This window comes from Pyxicephalus adspersus, chromosome 4 (genome assembly GCF_032062135.1).
Source record: "Pyxicephalus adspersus chromosome 4, UCB_Pads_2.0, whole genome shotgun sequence".
In the NCBI taxonomy this organism is placed as follows: Eukaryota; Metazoa; Chordata; class Amphibia; order Anura; family Pyxicephalidae; genus Pyxicephalus; species Pyxicephalus adspersus.
The window spans coordinates 95,990,003-96,017,659 of NC_092861.1; positions in this window are offsets into that span (position 1 = coordinate 95,990,003).

Sequence of the window (27,657 nt, forward strand, 5' to 3'; positions counted from 1 at the left end):
GAGCTGTATAATGGCTATTTGGATCCCCAAATAATCTTTCCCTGCACTTGTAAATTGCTTTTCTAGCACTGTCCCTAGCGCCTCTCGACGTCTCTCCCTGCACTAAGATGCTGTGAAATGATTCCTCCCTATCACTTTCCCTGCACTTGTAAATCACTTTTCTAGCACTGTCCACTGTCTGACGTCTCTCCCTGCACTAAGATGCTGTGAAATTATTCCTCCCTATCGTTTCCCTGCACTTATAAATCGTTTTTTTTTAATTTTTTATCACGATGAGGTTGCTACTAGCACCTGCACACGTCTCTCTCTGCACTCAGAATGCTGTAAAATGTCTTATCCAAGATGGCTGATGCTATTTAAAGGGGTGTGATATCACAGGGCTGGCTGGCTGCTGATTGGCTGCATGCATGGCATTATGGGTCATCCCGCCTTCCCAGAGTTCCTTGCCCCATGTCCTCACACGTGTAGCCGCCATTTTAGAAAAAATTGCGATTCGTTTCAACGAATCGCAAGGAAATTCTGATTCATTGCGAATCAAATTTTTTCTGAAATTCGGATCCAATACCACTTCGTCAGCTTCGATTCGCTCATCTCTAATCCTAATAAAAAAAAAGTTTTTGCCTACAGTAACACTTTAAAGCTGAATTCCAGGCAAACATACATGAGAGCTTCTTTGTATTTATTAATATATCATTCTTGTTACTGTAAGCAATGTAAGACTGGTGAAGTGGCCAGACAACTTGTGGTACATACACACACTGGGAGTATTTGGCTGCCTTTAGCCTGGTTTGTTTCTGTGCATTAAAGAAAAAAGGGGCTAACAGCCAGAATTATTTTGAGAAATAGCATTATTGAGTATTTGAGTACTGGAGCTAGCTATGGAGGAGTTTTGAGGGTTCTTTGATTACCCAGTACATGTCCAAAGCTTGGATTTCAAATGGCTTCCTAAATACAAAGGGTAACTTAGAAATTCTACAGTCTGTAGAATGTACTGTTTATATGAAAACCATTTTAAAGAGTCATTTTTAGTTTTTTAAAATGTGTGTTCCTTCACATTTACTACCTGCGAACTTCATTGCTGCTTGATTTGATACAAATTCGACTTTTCCTTTAAAATAACACCTAAACATGAAGACATTTAAAGAAAACTGACATTCACTTTCTCTCATTTAAGAGAATAGAATTTAATCTTCTCAGTCAATTTAATTTGTAAATTTAGTAATTTCTTACAGATCATTTAAAAATTTTTTATATCTGCTAACTTAATTTTAGTAAACCCATGTGTTCCTTAAACTTTGCATATTGACTAGAACTTTTCTCAAGTGGCATTCCTAATCTTTTAAATGTTTGTGCTAAACTCTATTACAGAAAAAAAGGAGAATAAATATTGAACTTGTCTTCTCTTTCTCATCTGGTTAATGGTTAACACCAGCATATCAAGAGTATATTGATATTGACATGTAGGTACTATGAATAAAATACAAGAATACTTGCAAAACTGGCAGCAGAAAAAATGATTCAGTGTCACTTCTCTGACAATTTTCACACTTTAGCAAGAATACATGAGTGGTGTGAGATATTAATTATTTTTTTTTTTGTAGTTATTGTGTCAGTCCCATATAAGTTAAAGTGTGTACTATAAATCATCCAACTGCAACAAGTTTGTTGTACTATTTTATTGAGATTACCATTTTCTTGCAAAATATTTGAACTTAGTCGCAATTACATGTGGAAAAGAATCTAATTATCAAAATTAATCTTGTTTGCAAAAACATCTTTATTACAGAGAAATGTTCCTGTAAAGGTGGACATATAATAGTCCATGAGTGCAAGTTCAGGAAAAACTCCCTGATTTGATTCAGTTACCTGGCATAACCACTGTCCTGACCCTGGCTTGAACAGGTTTATATAAAGAGGAGTGCCCCTTAACAGTCAGTGGCTAATGAAGTCTCTTTGTTGTGTACTTAAAATTGGCAGAGCTGTGTTCTTATAGTTAATGTCGAGGAGTGCTACCATTTTCTGCTTGTTCCTAGGGAGCTCTTGATTAATTTACATTAGGCTGTCAGTGTTGGGGGTAAAGTTTGCTTGATTGGATGAAAAAAAATGAGCATTATCTGTCAAATATTAAATGGATTTGAGGAATAAATTACCTTTACCTTCATTATTTTGCTTTAACAAACTGCCTTGAAAAGAACCTACCAAATGGGCTCAATTTACTACATAAAATCTGTCTTTTTAATACATAAGATATTATATTAAAACATTTTATTACAGTGTTTAAATGATGAGGTAGAGATAGATAGATACCAATAAAGCCTTTTACTAAGTGGTGAAGCAAGGTTAGAATGAGATTAACTTCCATTGTGTTTACACCATTAATGCCAGGCCAGCAGAGACAGCTTTATACTTTTTTCAACCAAAGTCCACCTAATGCTTGCAAAATACAGAAAAAAATAGGTGACATGATAAAAAAATTAGTAAATTAATAAATCAATGTAAATTATGTGTATGTAATATTTTATCCAGTGTCAGTTAACAGTTTTTAAAGGAATACCCAGAAGTAGTAAGTAGCCTACTAGGAAGGGTATGACCATTTATTCAACCTTTATGTGAGTTAGGCAAGTGAGGTAGGCATAAGCCCCCCTTGCCAACAATCTCCCAAGTCCAAAAAATGCTTGGTGCCTTCCAGTCTTGGGTTTTATGGTTATAGGATTGGAACTAGTGTTGGTCGAAAAGCTCACTATTCGATTCGATATTCGGTCGAATAATGCATAATTATTCGGGTGATCAACCGTCGAATTCGAATTTCAAGTCAATGGGGGAAAAATTTGGGTTGTTTTTCTGGACTGTGTAGAGCTTCTACAGCCTATAAATACATTTAAAAAGACATGTCAAGACTCCCCCAGCTCTGCACAACACTGTACAAGTAAAAAAAAAATTAGGAAGCCTTTTTTCTGTTGCTGGCAAGGCCATTTTATGGGGCGGTCAAGGGAACATGCCGGATGTTATACGGTCTCCGAGTAGAGGCAGAGAGGGACACGAGGGGGTTTCTCTGGTCCAAAAATTAGCCACCAGGTTTCACCGCTCCATTACAAGCCATACACAGGCTTCAGAGTACAGGCAGAAGTCTCTGAGGGGTGTCTTTTAGTCAAAAAATTAGCCAGCTAGACAGCCCTGTTATAAGTTACAAGTGACAAGTGGCAGCAGCAGGAGGCGGTGGGCCCTGAGACGGATCATGGACAGCATTGGAAACTGGCATCCAGAGCTGGGTACTGGGCAGGCCGCATCAGTTACAGCATGAGGAGGAGGCGGTGGGCCCTGAGAAGGAGCAAGGACGGCATTAGAAGTTGAGGCCATCACCTATATGGACAGTGTAGAAGCTGTCATAATTTATGCTAACTCTTGGAATCTATTAAAACAAACATAAAAATGTATGTATTTCTGTAAAAAAAATACAGATGTTTCATTCTGATACCACTTGCAATCTATCAAAACAAACAGAAAAACGTATGTATTTCTGTAAAAAATATACAGATATTTCATTCTGATACCACTTGCAATCTATCAAAATAAACATAAAACTTTCTGTATTTCTGTAAAAAAAAAATACAGATATTTAATTCTGACACCACTTGCAATCTATCAAAATAAACAGAAAAATTTCTGTATTTCGAACAGCAGCACAGGGTCATCCTCCTCCGACTGATCTTGCTATCCATGGAACATGCCGTCTTGTGTTTGGGTGGATGGATGCAATGTACCCTCAATATCCTCTTCTGCCCCTTCCTCCCCTTCTACCTGGCCTGCAATGTCCTCCTCATCCTCTTCCACCTCCTCCTCTTCCTGGATTTGTGGTGCACTATGCCTAGTAAGCACGCATGTCCGAGATGATGTTTGAAACGTCATCTTTTGATGCAGCATCCGCTCTGTGTCGTGTCCGAGATCCACCATCATCTGTTCCAGCAGGCATATGATGGGGATGGTCTCACTGTCACAGGCCTAATCTCTCCTGATCATCCTGGTGGCTTCTTCAAAAAGTGACAATACAGTGCAGAAGTCCTCAATTTGCAGCCACTCCGCAGTGCTGAAGAAAGGTAGTGTAGGTATACTTCTGAAACGAACAGACTCTGCTATGTAATCCACCATCGCTTTCTGTTGTTCAGCCAGAAGCATGTAAAAGGTGGAATTCCAATGTGTGGCCACATCACAAATTAACCGGTGCACTGGCAGGTTGAGATTTCCCTGTAAATCCACCAATCTGGCACTGGCTGTTTACGACTGGCGGAAATGACAACTTTCTGGCCTTCAGCAACAGCGGCTGGAGGCCTGGGTAATTCCTAAGGAAGCGCTGTACTATCAGGTTCATGACGTGAGCCAAGCAAGGTACGTGTGTGAGTTTCCCACAATGCAGGGCTGCCAGCAGATTGGCCCCCTTGTCACACACGACCTTACCTGGCTGAAGTCTGTTGGGAGTTAGCCATATGTCCTCCTTCTCCCCCAAGGCACTTAGAATGGCTGTGCCCGTGTGGCTGAGGGGACCCAGGCTTCGCAACCTCAGGACTGCGTGGCAATGCCAGAATTTTGCACCGAAATAGCAAACTGCAGGTTGTTTCTGGCGGTGAACAGATGCTGCTGAATGGGAGGTGCTGGTGCTGGGTCTCCACTGCAAAGTGTCCCTGGAGGAAGAGGTTGAGGCACAAGAGTCAAAGGAGGAGGTGGAAGTGGAGGTTGAGGAGGAAATTGCATGGCGATGTGCTCTGGGCGGAGGTAGGTATGCAGGCCTTGCTGCAGCTGCATCTTCCCCTGCTGCCACCAAAGTTACCCAGTGAGCTGTATAGGAAATATATCTTCCCACTCCATGCTTGCTCAACCAACTGTTGGTTGTCAGGTGCACCTTGCCAGAGTGCTGCAGGGCCATGGACACATTGCTCTGCACATGTTCATGCAAAGCAGGAACACATATTTCTGCAGAATATTGTCTCTTAGGCATAACGTACTGTGGGTTTGCGCAGAGGAATGTGTAACAGAACGCATTGGAGTCCGCCAGCCGGTAAGGGAGGGGCTCTAACGCAATCAGCTGTGCAATTGCCGCATTGATTAGCTTTGTTTTGGGGTCATTTGGGCCATATGTCCTCCTGCGCTCCAGCATCTGGGGGATGGAAGGTTGGATGCTGCTAATGCTAACCACAGAAAGATTGGACGATGGGGGAGATGTTGTGGGGGATGGCAATGATGCCTGGTCTTGACTGCTAGCAATGCGACAAACAGCAGCCGATCTGCGTTGGAGCTCCTGCTCACCGCTGGTGGAGCCTGAAAAAGGTAATGCTCGGCTACATGCCCCACTCGAATTGCTGGCAGCAGCACGGGTGACTTTGGTGGCAGAAGGAGGAAAGGCAGCAGGGAAAGATTGAGCAGTTTGAGTTTGCTTCTTGGGCGGAGGTGGTCGCACAGAGCTCTGTGCTTTGACCAGGTGTTCACGCCAGGTTACTGGGTGGTGGCTTTTTAAATGAGTGCTCATGCAACTTGTTCCAAGTTTGTTTGGGTTTTCGCCTCATTTCAAGTGTTGAGCACACAGTTTACAGATGGTGTGACAATAATAGGTGTTGTCGTCACTATGGACATTAAAAAATGAAGAATGCAGAGTGTGGGCAGCTTTTACCCTCTTCCTCCCTCTCCCCCTTTGAGAGAGCTCTGCAACCTCCTCCTCCTCTTCTTCCTCCTCTTCCTCCTCCTCCTCCTCCTCTTCTTCCTGTCTAGGATGATCTCTATGTTTGCCCCATGTCAGATCAAGGACATCATCATCATCATCAGAAGAGACACTTTCCCTATATGTCCTGAAAGGAAGCAGCGGCCTTTTGGAGCCAGTTTGAATTGGCTCATCTGGTTCAGAGTGTTCTGGTGAAAAGTAAGGGGGGGGAAAGCCTGTGAACTGACTCTCTTCGTCAGATGACAACTGAGCATCTTGAAGGAATGCTTGTAGCTCCGCCTCTCCAACCCCTCGGTGGGACTCCTCTACATACTGCTGTACACGAGACTTTCCAGCCGCTGATGAAGAACTAGGAGGAACAGGTATATCATGGTCTGTTTGGGACACCTGTAAGGCCTGTGTCTGGGATGAAGAGGGGGTACAATCGCTTGACCCAGGCTGGGTCATGTACTCCACTACGTCTTGTTCATGGTGTGGCAATAATGGACGACACAGATGGTGTGACAATAATGGACGCCACATACTGACACACAGACGCAGTATACACTGCGTCTGTTTGTCTGTCTCCCAGTACAAGTGTGATACTGTGCACGCAGTCAGGGAGTGGACCCTGCCTCTGGCTGCGTGTATTCACACACTGACTGACTATCTATCTATCTATCTATCTATCTATCTATCTATCTATCTATCTATCTATCTATCTATCAATGTATCTATCTATCTATCTATCTATCAATGTATCTATCTATGTATCTATCTATCTATCTAGCTAACAGTGAAACACTGTACCTGAGTACAGTAGATTTCAGGACTGCATGTTTTTGTGATAACCACATGTTAAAATATTACTTATTATTATAAGACAATTAGTTGGTTCCAAAAAAGTATAATTGTCTAGTCACATTGGCACAAATCATATGCCTACAGTTCATCCATAATGCATTTAACATTAGATGTAATTTAGAATCCTAAATAATAACTCAGCAACATATCAAACAAGACAGGGTTTTAGATAGGGTACACTCAGACTGATTCCTAAGATAAAAAGGTCCATAGGGAAACCAGCAGCTGGATATCTAATTGGTTAGGGCTCTGTATGGTCAGCAAAGGAAAGGTGATTTCCTTGGGTTCTACTTGTCACCAAAGAGAGCTATTAGGGAGGGACAGGACTGTCAATACATCTGTGAGCAGGGAAACATTTTTTATTTACTTGCCAGAATGATTTTATGATGTTTGCTGTACCCCTGTGAGAGAATCCTGGCTGTACAATAAAGTAATGAGTGAGGACAGCAATAAAGTAACATTTCTATATAAACTGTTTTCTGAGATCCCTGCCATTATATACTATAAAAAAGTTCTAAATATTTTGCACAAACCTGGGGACTTTACTGCAGTGATTTCTCACTTTAACACTGTTAAAAGTTTATCGGTAGGTGGGCTTTGAATTTTTATTTTTTTGCATTGAAGCTTGTAAAACAATTTCCATACCTTTAATAACGAAAATATTTTTGGAATTGCATTACTACATTCTGAACAATTTGTTTTAGAGTGAGTTGAATGTCTTCCAACAGATATTAAAGTTAATTATCTTGATATTTGTTTAGCAAATAAAAACGTCTTTATACAGTGTTAATCAATTACACCAGCATATCCCAGTTCTGTAAGTTAAATAGGCAAATATTGAAATGTAACTCTGGAGGAAAACCTTAAACTAAATGACTGAATATTGTGTACTGATTTTTTTTAGAATAGGAGAAAAAAAGTTCCTTATACTTGGATTAGGCTGGTTAATTTACCATGGCAATGAGATGGGAGCTGGACCCATGCTACTTTCAACATCAGAGGATTGGAATGCATTCTATTTAGCATGTAAGTTAAACAATTCATTGGCAATAGATTGCTTTTCACTTCAAGATCTGCTAAATAAATAGAAGACTAATTAACGGTGCAGTACAGCAGATGTAGTTGCTTTGAATTTCATTATAGCTCAACCAGGGCCTGAAGGACTCAAGAAACAATTTTCGAATATTGGATCTTTGATATATTTTTATATATTCATTTTAAGCTTAAGAAAGAAACATTGTACTCCAATACTTATTTTCTAAATTATTGGTAGGCTTTTGCTTTCCATCCTCAGACTTCTGCCTTTCTGCAAAAGTAGCTTAAAAGCACACAAAACTCAGCTCTTGAAATAAGTCCATAATAAAGAATTCCTTTCATTTTTTCTCTTGTACTTTTTTCCTTTACTAAGGGCTTAGGCAGTTCTAGTAACTGTTGAAGATTGCTTAGAATTAATCTGAATTTTTTTTTGCTTTGTTATATCTTGAAATATGTTTTAATGCAAGTTATGTATTTCTTTTGTATAAAAAGGATTATTTAAATAATGACAATACAGTACAAAATGAGAATAATGGCTCTGGGAAAATAATTTAGGAACTTAGATTTTGATTTTGGAATAATACCATTTTTTCCTCTTTTTTTCTTTTTGAACCTGTACTTAGACTATAATTATGTACAGTATCTATCTATCTATCTATCTATCTATCTATCTATCTATCTATCTATCTATCTATCTATCTATCATATATTATCTATTGTATCCATTCATCTTAACCATGCATTTGCTTTTTTTTTCTGGTATACTGATAATATATGTATGGGTTTTCATTCCAAGTTCCATAGAGAAGGTCTGAAAATTTTTTCCTATGTATTTTTTGCCCTGACATATATAACATTGATACATGTAACAATGTTACATTAGTCTTTACCTTTTGGTGCTAAAAAAACAAGTGTAAATTAAAGTGCATAATAATCTCATTAACCTTGCACTATTGGTAACCTAGCACTAACACATAATGCTAAAACAACCAAGCCCTAACCTTTAAGTCCAAACAATTCAAAATAACACATAATTTATAACAGGGCTGCCCAACTCCAGTCTTTGAGAACCGGGGTCATAAAACATTTTTAGTATTACCCAGACAAAAGTGAATTGAGTAATTTGTTGCTTAAAAAGTCAGAAATGACATGAAAAAAGAGTACAACAGGGGACCAGGAATTTTGGTGGTGGCAGAACAGGTAAAGTATTTAGGGTATTTTCCAGGGGGAATTTTTGACCTCATCCTTCTAACTGCTGACTCTAAATGTAAAACTAATCTAACCAAAAACCTAATCTCTAAAATTATTTAACCCCTAAAGGACCAAACCTAAATTATTGACGATTGCAAATATCAGAGCCAAAATCAATGCTCCTACACCAAAATATTGCTACTAAAAACCACAATATAAGAAGGAGATGGTTAAAAGTCTCCCTTTATAATAAGTTGACTTCTGGTAACCATTAAATGGAAATTATGATTGGCTAGTGCTTACTAAGCATTCACATAAAGTTGAGGACTCTTTATAGTAAACGAAGATGCAGTTTTATCTTATTCCATTGAACAAATGTATCGAACACTAAACGGGAAATTTCTACATTTAAAATATTTAAATTTAAATCTAAAGGTGGAATAGCCAGGTAAATATTGCCCATTATAATTCCTATTCATTTTTTTAAGCAAGCATCTGGAGTTTTTTTTTGCCTCTTTTTACATATGTACGAGGGGGGACCCAAAAGAAACAGGACTGTCCTCGGTGTGGCTGGACCACGAGTGGAGGGGGTTTGATTAAGGTCAGTGCTTGTTCCCTCATCCCTCACCAGTCAGTAGCCAGGCGGACGCCTCTGTGAAACAATCTCACGCCTCAGGCAGTGAATGTTTTTAAATGCTTTTCTCATTACCCTGTCGAACTTGTGATGTTAAATTTCAGGGAGCAAAGAACTTGTTTGAAATTTTGTTTTCTCCTTGGCAAAAAGTCAATGGAATCATTAAAAATGATTAAGATGGCTTTCAAAGAAAAAACTCAGACAGTTTTCGCGCTTCAAAAAAGGAAATTTAGGCATTGAGGATCAATCAAGTAGCTTCTGACAACTCGTCAATTGTGTAATGGTGGTCTTCATTGATTTTTTCACAGTTTTTCTAATGTTCTCGTTTTTCAATGATTCCATGAGAACATTTTCCAAAAGTTCTTTGCTCCCTGACTTCACAATTTCGACAGGGTAATGAGAAAAGTGTTAAAAAACAATCACTAAGCTAAGCACTGACCTTAATAAAACCCCTTCCACTCACGGTCCAGCCACACTGAGGACAATCCTGTTTGTTTTGGGTTTTCGTCCAACATCCCAAAAACATACACTTAGGTTAATTGGCTATCCCTCAAAAATTGTCCTTGGAATTTGGTAATGACGTATGACTATGGTAGGGACATTAGATTGTGAGCCCCTTTCGGGGACAGTTGGAGATATGACTATGTACTTTGTAAAGCACTTTGTAATATGCCGGTGCTATAAAAGTACAAGATAATAATAATAAAGAGCCAGTGGGGCCTAGCTTAGCTGGGGCATTAGGTCTAACCCACTTTAGTTCCTGTGTCTGGTAGGATACTTCATAGAGAATAAACAGTCACATATCTCAAAGGTTCCATGGAATAGAGATGCACATACATTATAAGTTTAAAGTGTATAGCCAACCTTATAATTTAAAATTTTATATTATAATTTTTTTTATATTAATATTTTAAATTATTTTTTTTAATATTTTATATTATTATGTATTATTATTATTTTCCACTGTAATACTGTCATAATGTATCAATATTATTGCTTTTTACAATGTCTAACCAAAGGTATATTTCTACATATACTGGTTCTACTGTTTAGTTTTTACTGTTTCCTTTTATTGTTACAACATGGGTATTATCATAATTGTTTATTTCATTCTCCAGCGTTATCAAAATTATGTTATTCCACATAGACATTCAATGATAATCTATGGAACATATACAGTTAGGTCCATAAATATTTGGACAGGGACAACAAAGTTGTCTCTGTCCAAATATTTTTGGACCTAACTGTATATATATTATTCCCAACTTTGTAATACATCCTAAAGCCCAGACATCCCCCTCATAGCACTTATATCATGATACTCTACTTTCCCCTCCCACTAACCGGCTAATGGGGACGGGAGCATCGGAACTCTTGTTACGATGCAGATAGAGCTGAACTGGGACCTAATAATTTTTGTCCCAGTTCTCCCTCCTCCCCATAGGTGTGACATCCCCTGATGCCCACCCACCGCCGATCAGCCACGCTCCTTGGATGGCAACGATTAATGGTTTAGCCGATCGGATGGGAGGATACCTTCTATTGCTTGCGTCAACCCCATGGACATCACAGTAATGCGAGTGATCTCCATTAGTGTTGGTCGAATAGCTCACTATTCGATTCGTCAGCTATTCACTCCAATAGAGCAAAATAATTTCGGGTGGTTGAATATCAAGGTCAAACACCATTAAAGTCAATAGGAGGAAAAATTCAGTTTTTTTTCAGGACTGTGTAGAGCTTCTACAGCCTCCAAACAGATGTAAAAAAGATACATTATAAAAGGATACATAAAAAGATACATAATAAAAAGATACATTATAAAAGGATACATAAAAAGATACATACCACTATTACATACCCCTGTACCTCACATGAATATTAAAAAGCACCTGTCACATCAATATTAGGCTAAAGCTAGGTACACACTTCCAATAATTATTGTTAGAAAACGAACGAATACGACCGATCAATGATTATGCACGATTATACTTGAACAATCATATTGTGCCCAATTCTGTACATGCTGTAACAATATGATCGTTCAAATATAATCCACACGCTAGATACAATCGTTTGAACAATGCAGGGTGGGACATGTAAGGGAGAAAGTGTACCACAGAAACATGCATGATCACTGAACGATGATACACACGATAGATAGTGAAAGATCATCGGCCAATCAGATCCACCGTGGCGGTCGTTCATTTCCAACGACAATCCTCTTTCGTCGGCGTCATTGGTCACTTTTTTTTGGCCGATCGGTTGTTCATCGGTCTTGGTCGGTCGTTTCTAATGATATTTGTTGGACGTGTGTACACAGCTTTAGTCTACACAGACTGTTTCCCCAGCGTTTAAGGCTTAGACTACACGAACTGTTTCCCCAGCGTTTAACCTGAGGCTTTTAAAGCTCATGTTTGAAGTCCCCATGCATTCCAGTGGGCTAATCTACACCAGGACGTTTCCTTTAGGCACGTTTTTGAGCGTTATCTTAAATGTTGCTTGCAACGTTTAAAAAATTAAAACGCTGGATAAACGCGGGAAAATGTTTCCATTGAGCTCAATGGAGGCTTTTTCAAGCGTTTTTAAGCTTTTATGAAAGCTTCCATTGAAAACAATGGGGCTTTTATAAACGTTTTTAGCAGGACTTTGGAATCTGGAAGCCCCCTTTAGTAAGGAGACTCCCAGATCTCCACCACCCCACCCTGGGGAATGAGTATAGGGGTACATAAAACCCCTTACTCATTCCCTGAATCGTTAAAATATATGTAAAAAATACGATGAGGCTTTATTGTTAAATTATTTTATTAAATGTGTGTGTGTTTGTGTAACTAAACTTTTTTTTTTACAGGTTATCCCAATGACAGGATGATTTCCAGGGCTGCAATCATGACATGAGCACAGCCCTGGGAATCCTCCTGACAGTGAGGGATCACAGGGCACTAGGGGTTAAATGAGGACAAGCCTCTCCATTCACCCCTAGTGCTCTGTGATTGGCTGAGGTTTTACGTTTCTCAGCCATTCAGCACTAGACATGAATGGGGAGACTTGTGCCCATTCATCTCTAGTGCTCTGTGATTGTCTAAAAAATAGGAAACCCTGATGACAGCTCAAGCATCATCAGGATTTCCCTTTCCTCAGCCAATCAGAGCAGTCAGCGGAGCTTTACTATGCTGACAGCTCCGGTCTCCTGATTGCTCCTGCAGCTCTAGAGGAGCTGTGACATGTGTTCTGTATCTGTAATACATGTCACAGCTACTCTAGGGCTGCAGGAGTGATACTTGCAATTACAAGCACACAGCTACCTCTGAGGAAGCATTATGTGCTCTGCGTTCCTTTGTTGATGCAAGTTATACATACAATGGATATAAAATTATTATTCACTGCAAATAACATTTTTAAGGACAATATTAAATCTGGTATTAAACTGATAATATATCATGATTTTTTTTTAAATCACATTGATTGGCTTTTCCTTTATTTACCACTATCACAAAAGAGAAATTGTCCATAGGGAATTTCAATTAGCCCCAGTAAACTGGTTGACCGGTATGTGCCTAGCCTCAAAAATTTTTGAGTATTTTGGAAGTAGCGGACACATTTTTGGTGTGTCCAGCATGGTTACAACTTTCAGGATTGCTCCCTTTGCTGACTTTCCATACTACCTAGATCTACAGACAAGGTGTTATTCTAGTGTTAACATCTGTAGGAAGTAACAAGTAATTGTCCCTAATTCATTTTTACATGATACTAAATCTATACATATTAATTAACTGAATACCATCCAATGAAATGTTTTCTTTTCATTTAGAACATTTTGCTCAAATATCCCAAGGCAAGCAATAATTTTTCAACAACATAAGTTCATGTTTTTAATGAATTGAACACACTGAGATACTCACTAATGTAAGTGCAAAATCAAGCTTTATTACTTTCATGAATTGATTGGAAACCACATTTCTTTATAATTAGTTATAGTATTTTGTACACATTTATACACTAAAAAACTTCCTCTGTTGATAAGATTATGTGTACTAAGCCAATTTTTCTTGTACTTATAGCTTGCTATTGGTTTCCCATAACCCCTGAGGAAGCCCTCTGGGCGAAACGCGTTGGGAAAGAAAACTGTTTTCTTTTTTATACAAACATAGCAATATCAATCAGTGTGTGATTTTATCTATTTGTACTGTATGTTTTTTTGTAAATTATACATATTACTGTTTTATTCATGTAACAATATTAATCATTAAAGCTATGTTTTTATTATGTTTCTATTATAACTTTAAATAATGGGTGCCTTTCAAATGGCCTTCCCTTTCCTTTTTTCTTAACAAATTTCTTTTATTTTACTGAGTGCCTTGTGCCTATGATAACTATGTTGAAATTTATAACAATCAACAAAATGGTCTATTGAAAGGAAGGAATGTGCTGACTTTCTGTAGGTGGTGTGGGTGAATGTTACAATACAAATACACATCTGTTAACTACAACATTATATTGATTAAATTGAAAACATTTTATAAGAACGTTCTCATATATATTCAAGTTATTCAGAAAATTTTCATATTTTATTACAATAACGTTTTAAAATCTATACCATAGCATGTCACTACTTCTGCTGAGCATGGCTGACCACATTCCTACACATCGCCTCATGCATAACAAAAACTGTGTTTTTCACAGGCTGATCCACATATCCAGGATAGTTCTGAATTAAATGATTGATATGCATTCTTTTATTTAGAAAAAAATGTTCAGAACGGGTCTGATATGTAAAGAGGCTGCTATTTCATAAACAGAGATCACAGACTATTCAGATAAAGGTCTGTGTGATTATGTATCATAAAAAAAATTATTACATCATTTAATTGCAGGTTGGGCTTTTCGTATACTAAAAAAGAATAGTGAGTAACACAGTAGTGACATAACCATGTCTAAGGACCATCTTATACCAGCAAGTGCTTTGCTATCTTTCAAGGGGAATTCCAAATAAACTATCTAAAATTTTTTAAGGGTGCTGCTTAGGCACAATTAACATTTTGGATGTTCTACCTTAAATAATTGACCATAATGTGCTTTTTAGTGCCCAGATGATTTCCTATGCAAAGGTGAGTTGGGTAACATCTTTGAAAACAAATGAGGCAACTTTAAATATTCAGGAGGTTTCCAGGAAAAAGTAATTTTTTGAATTTCTTCTTACAGAACAATAGCGCATCATTTGCCTTAGTATTATGCATGCTGGGTGCAGAACAGGAGTAGCTTGTTGTATATACCTACCTGTTCATTTATACTTGTAGCATTTGTTTTCATTTTTACACTCCCATGGTGGTAACATTTTTGGATGGTTCTTGCAAAAACATTTATACCTTGAAGCATTTCTCCAGGCTTTCTCAGATACTGTTGTATAATTAAATTATGATGCTATACGTATGCAATAATATGTTGTTATAAAACATTCTTTTTCTTAAACACAACATTTTGATGTAAGGTTTCCTATATATTTTGGTAACAATATATAAATTTATTTAAATGTTAAGCACTTGCAAAATGCAGTCCCTGAAAATAAAATGATTTCATTGATCTGGCAGGGAATGCATTGATTTCCATGAAATGTTGCCCGGTGGCAACCAGTAAATTCCCACTAAGAAAGTTCCTCTGCTTTCACTTTGTCTTTATTTTACAAAGCCAAAGGCAGATGAAATGTAACCAAAAATAACACCTTTCATGTCTCAGACTAGCTGCAGAGTAAAATAAAGTAGACCTTTTCTGCACATGCAAAAATGTGTGGAATAAAGTACTAGATTGCATCTTGGAATGTGAAAATAAGAAGTAACAAATACGTACAAACAAGTGTAAGAAAGCTGTAAATATTGTTGTTCCTGACTTGAACTGCAACAAATTGAAAAAAGCTTTTCTTTTATTGAAAATATAAGATCAGGTAAGGTTGAATAGAATGCTAAAGAAGAAAAAAAACAGCATTTCCTTCTTAAAACAGACGTTTTTGATGTCTTTACTTGTAATATAATTCAGAAAAGTGAATATTTTTAATTTAAAGGAGTAGACCCATGCAATTTTTATCATTAATGCCTCAACTATGCATCCAGATCCTGTGGAGAGACAGCCCAAAATATAAAACGGTTAGTACATCCCACACATCATTTCTTGTCATTAACAATTCATCATATGGAAACCACAGGGAAACATCAGGGGAGACAGAAAAGCCAATAAGGTTGAAGGAATTCAATCAGCCAACACTAAAATATGATACATGCAGTTTCATTCATAAATAAAAAGTAATGCATACTATCATTTCCTTGGTTGTTTTATTTCAACTTCAAAAACCTAAGTAGGATTGCAAACATAGGCTATTTTAGACTTCAGAGTGTGATTCAGTATCCCTGTATTTAGAAATTCAGTTTCTTGTTTGTGGGGAATTACTAGTGTTAGGAACTCCCATTTTTAGGACTACATGGAGCAAATTGGAGTCGCAAGTGCCTACAGGGTATGGGGAGTAGCGTGTACTTATGTAGTCAATTGTGCACCATTTAAAGCTCCATTTGTGCAAATCCACATAGGTATAAATTGCTCAATACAAGAAAGGAATTTAGAGTCAAGAAGATGTGTAACATGAATTTGCTGGAATTCCAATGATTTCCATTGAAATTCCAGCAATGGTGGGGAATGGTGGAGGGATATTTAAACTAGGACAGAGGGGGATGGGACAGTCAAATAATGTGGTAGAAAGGTTAGTTAGGGGTCAGACACTAGTGGAGGGTGGATTGGGGATAGTTGAGGGGAGGATTATGGATAATTGTAAGGCGTTTCACATGTTACAAACAATCATTGGATTGTGCAGTACTAGTGGTACTGAAAAACAAAATGATTTGGCAAACAATGATGGTAAAGGCAACAATGGTTTAAAGAGCCTGTTCACCAATGCTAGAAGTCTAGCAAACAAGATAGGAGAGTTGGAAGCCTTAATGAGTAAGGAGAATTATGACTTAGTTGGCATTGCTGAATCCTGGCTTTGTTCTTCGCATGACTGGGCTGTCAATTTTCCTGGGTATACTCTCTTTTGTAAAGACAGAGTCAAACGAAAGGGTGGTGGTATCTGTCTGTATGTGAGAAGTGATCTAAAAGTGAATGTGAAAGAAGAAATTGTGGCTGGAACAAGCGATGAGGTTGAGGCATTATGGGTGGAGTTGAATGTGGGGTTGAATAACGCACAATTAATGATTGGAGTCTGCTATAGGCCCCCCAGTGCTAAGGAAGAAATAGAAAATCAACTACCGTGTTTCCCCGAAAATAAGACACCCCCCGAAAGTAAGGTCTAGCTGGATTTTTGGCTGTTTTCCAGCAAGCTCGAAATATAAGCCCTCCCCGAAAGTAAGCCCTAGCTTAATACCGTAGAATATCTTCAGCACATACTTTACATAGTGGTGGGGGAGGAAGTAAAGGACATCACAGACTGTCACACGAGTGCCGGACTGTCACAACATCACTACCCCGTACGTACGAGTATTCCAGGCTCACACAATCCATCACTTCTCCAGGTGCAGAGCTGATGATTGTAGAGAGAGATGTGAAGGGAGGGCACACTGAGCCTGTCACATCTCTCCTTCTCAAATGATCGTGGTGGGGGGAGGAGAAAAGAGAGGACGCTGAGGATGCCACACCTCTCCTCCAGTGCAGTGCAGAACTGATTGTGCTGGGGGGAGTGAAGGGAGAACAGCGTGGATAAGGCTGTCCCATCTCTCTTCCAGAGCACAGTGATGCAGGACTGATTGGTGAGGGGGGGGGGGGTAGAAGAGGGAGGACACAGCACACAGCTTACTTACAGAGTTACCATGATGTTTCAGAATGTGATAACATTTTAAATAAATATTAATTTTTTTGTTAAAGAATAAATGCGGTTTGTTGTTCTCAAAATATAAACCCTACCTGAAAATAAGCCCTAGGGCATTTCTTGGAGAAAAAATTAATATAAGACAGAGTCTTATTTTCGGGGAAACACGGTATTAGCACAGATAGAAAAATCAACAAAAAATGGAAGTGTTTTAATAGTGGGAGATTTCAACTCCCCTGTAACTGCACTACAGGAACAGCAAAAGGGAGGAAATTTGTGAATTTAATACAAGATAATTTTATGGTACCGTTTATAGATGCCCCAACTAGAAATTATACTGTGCTGGACCTAGTTCTTTCTAATAATGCAGAGCTTATAACAAATGTGCAAATAAAAGAGAATCTGGGTAGCAGTGACCATAATATGATTCCATTTAATGTAAGCTGTAAACAGGAAGCAAAAACAGGAGAGATAAAAACATTTAATTTTAAGAGAGCAAATTTTCCATTATTAAGGACAGCTCTCTGTGACTAGGAGACAATATTGTCCTCAAAGAACACAGAACAGAAATGGGAATGTTTCTAGTCTGTTCTACAAAAGCAAACTGAAAAATATATTCCAATGGGTAATAAGTTTAATAGGCTAAAATTAAAACCTATGTGGCTTACAGCTGATGTTAAAAAAGCCATAAGGAACAAGAAAAGGACATTCCAAAAATATAAAAATGAAGGATCACCTTCATAATTTGAAACCTATAAAGAATATAACAAAAGATGTAAAAAGGAGAACTTCAAAATGAAAGACAGATTGCAAAGGAAAGTAAAGCAAACCCCAAAAATGTTTTATAATATTTTAATAGCAAAAAAATCAGATCTGAGCATGTAGGCCCCTTTAGGAATGTCGCTAGGTTGGTAACTGGGGATAAAGGCAGATTTACTAAACACTTTTTTTTAGCTCTGTGTACACAAAGGAAAATGGAAGAGCTCAAGTCTAAATTCATAATAGCAATGTCACTGCCTTTAATGAGTCACAATGGCTCAGAATTGATATGATTGAGAAACAGCTGGGGAAATTTAAGGTTGACAAAGAACCAGGACCTGATGGATTACATCCATGTGTCCTCAAAGAGCTAAGCTCAGTTATTTCAAAGCAATCATTTCAAATTTTTAGAGACTCTTTAGTCACTGGCAAGGTACCGATGGATTGGCTTAGGACCAATATGGTTCCTATCTTCAAAAAGGGAGCAAAATCATTACCAGGTAACTACAGACCCGTTAGTTTAACGTCCATACTTGGAAAGGTCTTGGGGAGTTTGATAAAGAGCCACATAGAGGATTTTCTGCTAGAAAATAATTTTATACGTGATAGTCAGCATGGCTTCAAGAAAGACAGAAGTTGTCAAACAAATTTAGTCTCTTCTTATGAGGAAGTAAGTAACCTAGACAGTAAAGGTAGACAGTGGAATAGCAGATGATATAGTGTACTTGGACTTTGCTAAAGCATTTGACACTGTACCCCACAGACGGTTAATATGCAAGTTAGGGTCGATAAGTTTAGAAAAGTCAATCTGTAAATGGATAGAGAACTGGCTTAAAGATCGCATCCAGAGAGTTGTAATTAATGATTCTTACTCTGAATGGTCTAAGGTTATTAGTGGTGTACCCCAGGGTTCAGTGTTGGGACCTTTACTGTTTAACATCTTCATGAATGATATAGAGTTTGGGATTAAAAGTACCATTTCTGTGTTTGCAGATGACACCAAACTATGTAATGGAATTATGTCCAAATGGAATGTCTAAATTCTACAAGCAGACCTGGATGTACTGTTTGATTGGGCAGATAAGTAGCAAATTAAATTTAATATAGATAAATGTAAAGTTATGCACTGGGGGCTAACAACATGCGTGCTTCATACTGTCTACGGGGAATACATTTGGGGGAGTCAGAAATGGAAAAGGGTCTGGGGGTTCTGGTAGATCATAGACTTAATAACAGCATTCAATGCCAAGCTGCAATATCTAAAGCTAGTAAAGTACTTGTATTAAAAGAGGAATAGATTGCAGAGATGGAGACATAATCCTGCCCCTGTACAAAGCAATGGTCAGACCACATCTAGAATATGCAGTCCAGTTTTGGGTACCAGTTCACAAAAAGGACATGTGGAATTGGAGAGAGTACAGAGAAGGGCAACTAAATTAATAAAAGGAATGTAGGAGCTCAGCTATGAGGAGAGATTAGCTGAACTGAATGTATTCTCCCTTGAGAAGAGATGAATTGTAAGGAGATCACAGCTGCAGAGGGAGACACCGCTGCAGCAGTCAGCGTGGCAGAGGCTGCTGCCCTGCTCGAAGCGTGTCTCTCCCTGCAGGCGGAGGGATCTGTTCTAGCTGAACTACTATTCGGCCAGGCGGCATCCCCAGCATCCCTATGGATGTGAACAGAGAAAGTCATGTTCTCTTCAGATGTGCAAAGTAGGGCATGTCACAGGGGTGCTGTGGGATGGGGTGCGCGCACTACTACGCATGCCTCTTGTACCCCCCCCCCGGGGCGAGGCACTCAGCTGCCTTGCCGCAGGGCGGAACATAGTTAGTTTGATTCAGTTATCCTCCAATCAAATGGCACCAGGTGGCACAAGGTAATTGGGCACTCTGGCCATTTAGGGAGAACCTGTCCTGAACACCATTGCGCGCTATAAGCCGCTATGAGTACAGTGTGCTTAGGTGTGTTCTCTGTGTTGGTTCATATTACCCTGTTGTGTCGTTACCAATAGCAACCCGGTTTGACACCTGATTCTGCCTGAACTCTGCCTGCCCTGACCTTGGATTGTTTGTGACTACTCTTGCCTGCTTGATGCCATGACCTTTGATTGTTCCTGACCCACCTTTGCCTTACCCTTCTGTACCACGCTTATTGGACTGATTATCTGTTATTAACCCTTGCTTTGTTTTATGACTACAAATAAAGCTTGACAAAAGGATTCTTGGAGTTGGTTGGGGTTTGTGCCCAGGAGCATTACACATATAAGGGTAGATATGATCACCCTATATAAATATATAAACGATCCATATAGAGGACTCTCTTCCCCATTATTCACTTTGGGATCACTGCAAAGAACAAGAGGGCACTTTTTGCGTCTGGAGGAAAAGAAGATTAGGCTCCAGATAAGGTAGGGATTCTTCACTGTAAGGTCTGTGAAAATGTGGAATCGGCTCCCTCAGGAAGTAGTTTCAGCAACTTCTATAGATTGCTTTAAGAAAAAGCTGGATGTTTTTCTAGAAGCACAGAATATAACTGGGTATTAAGGCTTTAAAGTAAAATTAACAGTGACTGTTGATCCAGGGAACATCCGATTGCCTCATGGAATCAAGAAGGAATTTTTTTTCCCCTTTTGAAGCAAATTGTACCAGTTTTTTTGCCTTCCCCTGAACCAACTATATCTTATAGGGTTTTATATCTGGGATATGTTTATTTCCCTAGTAGTTGAACTTGATGGACTTATGTCTTTTTTCAACCTAACCTACTATGTAACTATGTAATGATGTAGCAATAATAGTTTTTGTTGCTCCTCTGCCCCCATTGCATATCCGTGACGCACTGTGGGTTGCCTGACTGGGATGAGTGGCAGGGCAAATTTCTCGGATGGGAAGCTGTATCTGGGGGAGTTATAGATTCCATGCAATGTCATGAGCCAGTTCACGTGGGCACGTCACCAGACAGCCATGTGGAATTGTTGTGGTGCGATCCTCTTCCCCTGAAGTGGGAGGTGACCGCTTCACACGAGGGGCGACAATATCTGGTCTCTCAGATAGCAAGGAAAAAACACAAGTGGCTATCCAGTAAGTAAGTAGGAGGTAAGGGAAAGGTCTGTGAATCAATTGTGTTTATAATAATTGGGTCATTGAGAAGTTTTTTTAGTTGATATCATTGGAGAAATTTTGTAAGTTTTAGGGTATTATAAAGGACAATAAACTAGTAATTGGTATGCTAAACTATATTTATTCAGAAGGAAGTGAAGTGTTTTAAAAAAGTGGACAGCTTGGTTACCTCGCATCCCCCCCGCCCCTGTATCTTGTGCCTTTTAGCACTAGCACCTAGGTGCTTTCTTGCTTTCTGTGATGTATGGGAGGAGGAGAGCTAACATAGTATATATATGTTAGTGTATGATGTATTCTATGAATGTGAAAAATATTGTGAATAGTTTATGAAAATATATATTTGATGGTAATAATATGTAGAGCTTCTAGATTTTCTGAGGAAGCGGATAATTATGTCTTGAAACGCATAGAGAATTCTAGACCAATGGGAATCCCCATGTATCTGAAATTGTACACCAAAATTGGTGAAGGTTTTATGTGAATTTTAGAGATGAATTGAATAAACACAATTGTTTTTATGTACGTTATGCTTTTAAATTGATACGTTTTGAGTACATATGAATGATGGTATTTGTTGTTTCTGCCTTAAAAGTTCCAACTCTCTTTTTTGTGCAATTTTGAATTGGATCAATCAAGGGATGTGGCAGTTGATAAGAAAATGACCAGGTGGAAGACTAATTTGTTTTATCTTTTAACAATCTTTATTTCAGGGTTTAAATATACAATACATATAGATAAACAAACTAAAACATCAGGGAATGCATATTAAGGTCTATTGTAAGCTTATGGTGTTTGTAATTACTACAGTACACAAAGCTTGAAATGTCCAGTGAATATGTTTCCTGAAAAGAGAGGGTGGACAGCAGATACATCTATTGAAAGGGCATTTCCAGTAAGGCACATAGCTTACGTAAATGCAATCTCAAGAAAGGGCAGAGTCCAGGTAGCACTTAAACTCTGGGGTTTCCCTGTAATACATTCAAGTGCCCCAGATGGCATTGAATTTGTCAGAAGAACTTCCCTGGGTACTTGCCGTAAGATCTTCTACCATCATAATGTCAATTACTTTATGCAGCCATAAACCAATTGTTGGTGGTAAAGTGGATTTCAAGCATTGTGGGATACATGAGTTAGGCACAATGATGAGGAACCTAATAGCAGAGCCTTCGTAAGCCTTTTCTGAGAATGTTACAATAGGAAGGAACCGGGATCCGGGGGTATGTTACGTGTAGTGACCTTTTAAGATTAAGGAATAGGCACAGATTGTTGGTTGAGTGACGAAAACAATGGAATTGATGTGTGTGGAGTGGAGTCAAATAATTGAATTCCTACCCATTGTTTATCTTTGTCATAGAGGTTAAGAACCGAGAGGGTAAGAACCCCCACACCTCTGTCTTTTTTGCCTGGAACAACAAAGTGTGGCTAAGGCGGTGCCCTTCCTTGCCCCCAAAAAAACAGAAACCTTTGGAGTATAAGATTTTAAAAAATGGTAGTAAGCTATAGGTATTCGTGGGGCCTTCAGTAAGTACAGTTGGATATTCATGTTAATTACCTAAATTACTAAACCATGAAAAAGTGAGTGGGGGCCATCTCTAAAGATCTTTTGTTATAGTGGCCAATATTGTGGATAAATTTATGTGAAGAGCTGGGACAGGTCAGCAGAAAGCTGGATAACCAGGTAATTAATTGTGGGGTTTGAGTTTATAGCTGTTATCCATTCCATCATGTTTTCTTCCAACCTCATGTGTCTAAGTGTAATTAACATGAAATTCCTGTCCACTGCAGCAAAGGCTTTTTCCACATCTGTGGAGAACAGTATGGTCAGCCTCCCGGTGGATTTTGCTGAATGTATCAAATTATTGGCTCAAGAGGTGTTGTCCCTTGCCTCCCTGAATGGCAAAAAGCCCACTCGGACTTACCATATTGGGAGCTCTGAGGGAGTCCCTGGGTAGACAACTGCCCAAGGTCAAAGAGGTAAAGGCAGCTACAAAGTTGGGTGCCAGGGTCTCAGCAAAAGCCTTAATATAAGGGAGCAAGAATCTGTCACTGATCGGCACTTTCCCTTTTTTGGTCTGCATGATTGCCGCCTGATAATGATAAGAGAATCTGTTCATCAGCCTCTGATAGACTGCGAGGGTGTATCTTAAAACTCTATTCTAAGGAATCTGTAGAGCGGACAAACAAACTTGACTATTCCTACACTGCAGCATCTTGCCATGCAATGAACACGGTTAGGGAAGTAATCTAATTTATAATTTCTAGGGTGTTAGATTTCTTAGACTTAAGGCCTGGTGTTTGTTGCTGGTAGTAGTTAAAGTGCCAGACCAGGACACTATCTGCAAAGAGTATGTATTTTCTCTCCTTGTTTACATGGCTTCCTCTGGGCACTCAGACTTCCTCCCGAAAGAATGCAGTTAGGTTAATTGGTGTTTCCTCAAAATTGGCCTTAGTCTGTGATAATGACATATGATAGGGACATTAGATTGCGAGGTTCTTTGAAGGGCAGTTAGTGACTGTCCCTCAAAGGCACTCACAATCTAAAGACTATGAAATGGGTAAAGGGGACTACTACCTGTTGCAAGGGTCTTGATTAAGACCTGACTAAACTGTCTTGATTCATGTTGGAACCAATGACAGGATAGATGAAAGATGGAGGATCCTTAAAAATCAGATTAAAGAACTAAGTTTTAATTTGAAGGAAAAGACCCCCAAGGCTATATTCTCTGGAATATTGTCTGTGCCATGCACAACACAGAAAAGGCAGAGGGAGCAGCTAAATGCATAGCCTAAATCCTGGTGTAATAGGGAAAGGTTTGTCAATATTCTTGGTTATACTCTCTTTCATAAAGAGTCAAACGGAAAGGTGGTGGTGTCTGTCTGTATGTGAGAGGTGTTCTAAAAGTGAATGTGAAAGAAGAAATTGTTGATCTGATGAGGTTGAGACATTATGGGTGGAGAATGTGCGGATGCATAATACACAATTAATTATTGGAGTCTGCTATAGGCCCCCCAGTGCTAAGGAAGAAAAAGTGAATTAACTACCAGCACAGATAGAAAAAGCAGCAAATTCTGGAAATGTTTAATCATGGGAAATTTCAACTACCCTGACATTGACTTGAGTAATGGCACTACGGGAACAGCAAAAGTGAGGAAATGTATGAATTTATTACAAGATAATTTTATGGTACAGTTTATAGAAGCCCAAACTAGAAATTATACCCTGCTGACCTAGTTCTTTCTAACAATGCAGAGCTTATAACAAATGAGCATATTAAAGAGAATCTGGGTAGCAGTGACCATAATATGATTTCATTTATTGTAGGCTGTAAACAAAGAGCAAAAACAGGAAAGATAAAAACATTTAATTTTAAGAGAGAAAATTTTCCAATATTAAAGGTGGTTCCCTGTGAATTGGACTGGGAGACAATATTGTCCTCAAAGACCAACAGAAATGGAAATGTTTTAGGTCTGTTCTACACAAGCACACTGAAAAATATATTCCAATGGATAAAAAGTTTAAGAGGCTAAAATTAAAACTCATGTGGCTCACATCTGATTTTAAAAACGCCATAAAGAACAAGAAAAGGGCATTCTAAAAATATAAAAATGAAGGATCACCTTCATCATTTGAAAACTATGAAAAATATAACAAAAGATGTAAAAAGGAGATCAAAAATGAAACACAGATTGCAAAGAAAAGTAAGAAACCCCCCCCCCCCAAATTTTAATTATATTAATAGCAAAAAAATCAGATCAGAGCATGTAGGTCCCTCAAATTCCTAATACCAATGTCACTGCCATAAATAAGTCAAAATGGCTCAAAATCGATAGGATTGGGAAACAGTTGGGCAAATTTAAAGTGGACAAAGCACTAGGACCTGATGGATTATATCCACGTGTCCTCTAAGAGTTGAGCTCAGTTATTTCACAGCCATTATTTCTAATTTTTAGAGACTGTTTAATCACTGGCATTGGTACCAATGGATTGGCGAAAGGCCAATGTGGTTCCTATTTTCAAAAAAGGAGCAAAGTCGTTACCAGGTAACTTCAGACTAACTTCAGGTTAGTTTAACGTCCATAGCTGGAAAGGTCCTAGAGTTTAATAAAGAACAACATAGAGGAGTTTCTGCTACAAAATAATAATATAAGTGATAGTCAGCATGGCTTCAAGAAAGAGCGAAGTTGTCAAACAAATTTACTCTCTTTTCATGAGGAAGTAAGTAAACAGGTAGACAGTGGAGTAGCAGTTGATATTGTGTACTTAGACGTTGCTAAAGCATTTGACACTATACCCCACAGATGGTTAATATGCAAATTAGGGTTAATAGGTTTAGAAAAGTCAATCTGTAAATAGAGAACTGGCTTAAAAAAAGCATCCAGGGAGTAGTGATTAATGATTAATACTCTGAATAGTCTAAGGTTATTAGTGGTGTATCCCAGGGTTCAGTTTGGGACCTTTACTATTTAACATCTTTATAAATGATATGAAGTTTAGGATTAAAAGTACCATTTCTGTGTTTGCAGATGACACCAAGCTATGTAATGGAACTAGGTCAATACAGAATGTCTATAGTCTATAGGCAGTCCTGGATGTACTGTTTGATTGTGGCAAATTAAGTTTATATAAATATATACAATATAAATAAATGTAAAGGTATGCACTTTGGGGCTAACAACATGCATACTTCATACTGTCTAGAGGGAATGCATTTGGGGGATCAGAAATGGAAACGGATCTGGGGGTTCTGGTAGATCATAGACTTAATAACCAAGTTGCAATATCAAAAGCTGGTAAAGTACTTAAGTACAAAGTATTAAAAGAGCTATAGACTGCAGAGATGGAGACATAATCCTGCCCCTGTACAAAGCGTTGGTCAAACCACATCTGGAATATAAATCCAGTTTTGGGCACCAGTTCACAAAAAGGACATTGTGGAATTGAAGAGAGTGCAGAGAAGGGCAACTAAACTAGTAAAGGGAATGGAGGAGCTCAGCTATGAGGAGACATTAGCTGAACTGAATCTTTTCCCCCTTGAGAACAGATGTTTAAAGGGGAATATGATCACCCTGCATAAATATATACATGGTCCATATGGAGAATTCTCTTCGCAAATATTCCCTTGAGGACCATAACAAAGAACAAGAGGGTACTCTTTGCGTCTGGAGGAAAGGAAGTTTAAGCTCTAGATAAGGAAGGGATTCTTCACTGTAAGGTCTGTGAAAATGTGGAATCGGCTCCCTCAGGAAGTAGTTTCAGCAACCACTACAGATTGCTTTTAGAAAAAGCTGGATGCTTTTCTAGAAGCACAGAATATAACTGGGTATTAAGGCTTTAAAGTAAAGATAGCAGAGAACCGTTGATCCAGGGAACGTTCGATTGCCTCATGGAATCAAGAAGGAGTTTCTTTCCCCTCTTGAAGCAAATTGTAACGGGTTTTTATGCCTTCTTCTGGACCAATTTTGTTTTTATAAATGGGTGTCAGGATCTGAACCCAGGGATGCTTCGGTGTCTGGCTGCAGCTCTGTCTGCTGCACTACTTGAGGGTTTGCCTTTTGTACTCTGTTGGATTCCTTGGACAAAGATACCTTGATACTTAGTATCTTGCTGAACCTTGAACTCCAGGCCCCTCCTATGAACTTCCTATTTAAGCCATGTCTCTGAAACTTCCTGTTGCCAGAATATTGTGCTCTGCCAATATCTTGCTCTTCCTGCTACTGTTGGATTCCTTGGACAAAGATACCTTGATACTTAGTATCTTGGTGAATCTTGAACTCCAGGCCCCTCCCATACCTACTTGGATGACATCCTTATCTTTTCACATGATCTGGAGGAGCACCATAAATACCATGTTTGTATTGTCCTTGAACGACTGAGAAGCATTCATCTTTACATAAAATTAGAGAAGTATGAGTTTGAACAGACCCAGATCCAATTCCTGGCTTACATCATTTCTCCAGAAGGGATGAGTATGGACCCCACTAAGATCAAAGCAATAGTGAAATGGACGGCACCAACAAACGTCAAAGAAATTCAAAGAAACAACAGCAACAAAGAAAGATTTGTTGGATTTGCAAACTTTTACAGAAAATTCATAAGGGATTTCTACAAAGTTATTGCACCAAATACTCAGCTTACAAAGAAAGGTCAACCCTTTTTATGGTCACCGGAGGCACAGGCTCCATTCACCAAATTAAAGACTCTGTTTACTTCTGCACCCATCCTGCCACATCCAGACCCCAAACTACCTTTTGTTGTGGCAGTAGATTCCTCAGATTACGTTGTTGGAGCTATTCTTTCCCAACAGACAGGAGATAAGGTGCAGCTTCACCCTTGCACCTATTATTCTAATGTCTTCAGCGGAAAAGAATTATGATATTGTAAATAAAGAACTGCTTGCCATCAAAGAAGCCTTTTCTGAATGGAGACACCTCCTTCAAGGGGCCAAACATCCTGTGACTGTTCTCACTGATCACAAGAATCTGGAATTCCTCTGTCCTGCCGAAAGGTTGTCAGCCCGACAAGCACGAT